We start from the raw sequence: 5,362 nt of genomic DNA on the forward strand, positions 1-5,362 counted from the left end.
TGAGCGGTGGAGTTTCTCAGAGCCGACTCTTGTTTATTGCTGCATCTGCCTGCCCTCTGTGAGAACCTGGGTCCTGTCTCCCCGTCATCATAGTGTTGATTACTATTCAAATAATGAAAGTCTTTAAAGAGACACAGGACAGATCTGACTTCACTATTGCTCTTGGGGGTAAAACACAAGTAAATCTCTGCAGATGGGGTCCGAAGTGTTGTGGAAAGCCTTTCTAGAAAAGTGGTGGCTGTTAAAGGAACTTATAAATGACCAGTCACACACACACACAAGTGTAACGTTCAAGTGTCCATATACTAAGCATACAATTAATGCAAATACTAGGCTTGACTCAGACCAAACCTACATTTAGCAAGGTAAAATATGAAATGAGTAATATTTGAGTCTCTTAAATGTAATTAAATACAGTCAAATACTGTGAGTCTGTGATGATTGAATCTATTCTACCTTTCCTCTGACAAGACATCTACAGCTGATTTATTTGTTTATCAGTTATTGTTTGACCTACAGTTGATAATAATGATATTATGACATGCAGCTATGCTAAGTGGCACTCAGAAAATAATGGGGCCAATTGGGGTTTGGCATATAATAAACAGGGGATGGTTTTGGTGCGACCCTATCTACTTCCATGGTTTCAATCATGTTGTCATCGGGGAAGAAAAAGGAAGAAAAAGAGTGATTCTCACTCTCTCCTTGGCAGAACACTGAGACCACATGGGTGTTTACATATGTATTTTAAAGGGAGATGGAGGTCTGATGGTCATGGACGCTGTGGAGAAATAAAATAAAATATGTTTGACACTCTTCCAAATTAAAGTCTTATTTTCTGGTCCTCATTTCTCAGCAACTGTCATCACATTACATCTTTCACCTCATCTCTCACTTCACCTCTCTTACTCTCTCCATCCCCCTCCCCCCCACTCCTCTGCCTTCGCTCCAACTCCTCCTCTCCATCCATTCCCTCTGTTACGCATCGCTATGGTTTGTCAACATTGTTAACATGTTCCGTCTAATACAACCGCATTTTATTGTCAAGTAACTAACTGATGTGTGCAACATGTTGTTGCTGCGTTCGCCCCTTCAGCCCCCGCCACCAGGCCGTCAAATGTTCTCAGTTTGTCTAACGCAGGCCGGCCTTGAAACAAGACCCTGCAGTAGACGAATGGAGGGGCGTAAGAGACGCATGCAGCTTAATTGCTGCAAGATGTAACCTCGCCTGCAGCCTACTGTGGCCCACAAACACACTCGCACACATTCATGCACATGAAAGCATGTGTATACACACTTAAAAAAAAATAAAAAAACGCACGCAAAGACACAATCAAACGTGTAGCATAAGCAGTAAGGAGAATACAAACCGCTCTAAGTGTGTTACTAAATTACACCGTGGCTGGGGTTTTTGTTCTGTATCACGGCACCAGCCCAAACCTCATAGACACATTTTTTTTATTTTTTTTATTTTATTTTGGTGAAAAACAAGGTTTTAATTCTACTACAAGGCTGCTCTTTGATGGAGAACATTCAAAAGTTCTTTTCTCTGATGCAGACCAAATCGAAACGATTCAAAATATATGGGTTGTGTTTCCTCGAGGCGTGCGACGATGTTCTGTGAACCAAAGTCTAATGGATAAAAGGTGATATTAATGCAAATATGCTTTTGAGTAATCTACGTTTGGCTCCTAGTGGAGGTCCATGACTGAGAATGATAGAGGAGAGAAAGGAGGCTGGGGACTGATTCGATTTTAAATACGAGCATGGTTTCCTGTAGCCGTGGAACCCCTCTGCGTTACACCATTACAGTATAAAGTTCCTATGACATTGTTGACTCTACACACTGTTTGCAACCAGTTAACGCTGTCCATCATAATCGGAAACCGTAAAGAGTCTGTGACCAGCACACAGGTCCATAGACAATCAATTTTGGAAGTTGGAAAAGGTGACTGTAACAGTACGCCGGAACATTTCCTCCAGGAAAACACACATTTTATGACTCAAATCTAACATCACCGAAACATCACTGAGATAATTTCACAAAATTCGGTTTCATTTTGACTGTCACTCTGGGCGGCGCACCAGGATGACATCACGGATTACAGCCTGGGCTCTCCGGTTTCTCGCTTTGGGGATAAGAGATACTCGGATCCCCAGAAAAGAGATTTGACGGCGCTACGCCATGATGCTAGCAGATGTGATTTCTTTAAATTGTGGGGGTATTCCCCTACAACCGCTGCTACACCATCTCTGGGCACGCTGATGCATTCCCTGACATCATAGCATCGACTGCGGCGGTAACCTGGGTCACTCAGATACTGTTACACTCACGACTCTGGCAGACCACAGGGAGGTTCAGCAGCACAGAGACACTGCAAGTGGGTGCATTGATGATAGATGAAGCCATAGCCATGGTGATATACAGTACATACACACCGTTGGATGGATTATGTCTGATTTAGAATGATGATCCAGTGCATCTTCAGCTTTAGAGAATATTGTATTGATCATATTCAACCTGTTATCAATAACACATCATCATGGCATGCCAGGAGTGCTGCCTTCCTCTGTATAGATGTAGGATAGCTGGCTCAGGTCCCATCCCTCTCAGAGTGTTTTGGCTGCAGATTCAAACCCCAGAGATGTTTATTTCTGCATCTGATTTAACACAGAATGATTGCAGCAATACTGTCTGGAGGTGGAGTAATAGCAGTGGGCAGAACCGGGCCTTTGATCAGCCTATTTTCTTGTTTGTGTTTTACATTATGACATAGTACAAATATGTTAACAGTGATGTCAACTTACTCGTGTCCCAGGGCTCCTACACTCTACTTTGTAAACCAATCACATAAGACAATATAATTATATGATGGCTTGTATATCATGAAAGCTACGTGCATGTAAGCATTTGGCCACGAGCCATGAAACAAGAGTCTGAGAGGGGAAAAAAAAAATGTTTTGTACAGTGTGTGAATTTTAAATCACGTGAAACAGGTCAGAAAAACAACGTTATTTGGCTATTTATTGCGCAAGCCGGAGAATCAGTTTTTCTCTCTATCTTTCCCATGAGGCCTCCTCATTCCACGCAGACTTTTTCATATATCACTCCGGTCCGGTGTATACCTGAAATAGTGGAGAGACCCTGTGATTTAATTACCTTGCCCTGTCCCGCCGTTCCCACTCTAGGGCCAGGCTTCCCAGTCCCAGTCCCTCGCATTCACTCCGGCCTCCCCACATCAGGTTCTGATGAGCCTAAACTGGAAACACGTGGTCCACGCTGGCTCCCCCGACAGATGGGACAATATCATATTATTAATGACAGAAAGAGAGAGACGGAGGGTGGGGGAGAGAGAAGTGGGGAAGGAAAATCCTCCGTCCTCAAAGGATTGCTGGTCTTAAATAGCTCAACAATGAGCTGCCGTCGCTTCTGAGGAAGTTATTGTAGGAAGGCAGCACGTCTGTGTTTGCATAATATCCCCTCAATCTAAGTCAATACTCAGCAGGCTTAGCCCCATGTCACTCCTCTGGACCCTGTGGCACACTGACTGATGAGAAGAGGTCTACTGCAGGCCCAAAGGTAAACGGACACCAATATTTTGGGAACTCTTGCTCTGTGGATGTTATTCAGGTCAGTTTTCTAATTCAAGAAAAACTTACCCCACACCTTCTACAGATATTTAAGTGGATAGTGTCCTTCCAGGCGCGGTTTGGAGAAAGCTACTTCCTGTTTCAACAATAACAATATTCAAATTTATTATAATGCTGATGTTTTATTTCCAGACATCTGCAGTATTTTCAGTCTTGGTGGAATGTGAGCAAAGGTTTGACTTCAGATCAAATCAACTTTATGACTTGACTGCAATTCAGGGCCTTTGTCACAGTGACGCCGGTCACTAAATGATGGGAAACAAATAAGGACGAAAAAAAGGAGTCGAGACCACATTTTCAAGGTCTTGGTCTTGTCTTGGTTGAGCTGGACTCTGGATTTTTTTCTCAAGACCAGTCAAGACCACAGCTGCAGTGACATCAACGCAAACATCTCTCTGTGGTTTATGTCATGTTATTCAATAACTTTAAGATAATTTAATAATAAAATTTAATAACAAATGAGTATGCTTCTGTTCTGTTTAATCCAAACTTTGTTTCAATAAAATATGGTATAGATTCTATATAAATTCATCTTTTCTTTTTCATTTTAAAATATCAAGCCACAAAGTTATTATGAGTACTATAGTAATGGTCTTGAAAATGGTCTCGCATGGTTTGGTCTTGGTCTTGGACTCACCACCCCCCTTTGTCTTGGTCTTGACTCGTTCTCAGGTTAGGTGGTCTTGACTACACTACTACCAAGTAAGAATTGAAGTTGCCATTTAAATCCCATTTTTTTCCAGTATTGTGCAGCTGTATTAGAAGAACTAGTCCCAGTTCTATAATTACTCATTTAACTTGACCTGGACCCTGTTCAGCTGCAGAAGTACAGACGAATCACCATCTAAAGCAGTTTTATCACCTCCTCTCGGGCAAATTGGAGACACAGGAACACAGACAGAAACAAGCAATTTGATTATTGTTTCATTATGTCTGCTGCTTTCAGGTGATGCTCATCAGAGCTCTGGTTCCTGGATTACGGAGAAAACATCCTTGTTCTTACAGACTGAGTCACAAAGGCCAGATTCACCTGTACCACATTACTCGAGGTGCCCGAGGCCACGTATCGCGCCAGCGCAGGAGACATTGAGCATGTGTGTATCGTGGCAGTATGGGGGCTAATGGCCGTGACCTCCTTCCTTTCAAGTCACCATCTCATAGCAGCACGTCAATAACTATGGTTTTAGAATAAGGTTTACTTTTATTTCTGTTGCAACAACCCAAAATAATTGATTTTGAGCTGAATAACATGGACATTGTACACACGGAGGATCACATGCCGAGTGACAATTAGCGGGTCTGCTGCCTGAATGGCTTTTTTCACCCCCAGTCACCACTGATTCACTTTGTATCAAAGCACCGGATGCTACATTAACTACTGAGTCAAACATCCAGAACCCACCTCTGTCTCTTTCATTTGCCCTCTCATTCACACACTCACTCGCTCTCTCTCACACACACACGTACAGTACCACAGCATATACACAGGAAGGGGTCTCTGAGTTTGCAGCCAAGTGACAAAGAATTTACAGGCGTGTTGTAAGGACCTGTAGATCTAAGTGAGTGTGTAAGTGTGTGTCAGTGTGTGTGTGTGTGAGAGAGAGAGAGAGGGGGGAGAGAAAGAAAGAGAAAAAAGGCCTGACACTTGTCTATGAGTGCCTTATTAAAAAGGTGAGAAGTGAGTGCAGTGTCTGGAGGAGGGGGTTAATTG

This window comes from Trachurus japonicus, chromosome 12 (genome assembly GCF_045865225.1).
Source record: "Trachurus japonicus isolate A0001 chromosome 12, Traja_1.0".
NCBI classification, from domain to species: domain Eukaryota; kingdom Metazoa; phylum Chordata; class Actinopteri; order Carangiformes; family Carangidae; genus Trachurus; species Trachurus japonicus.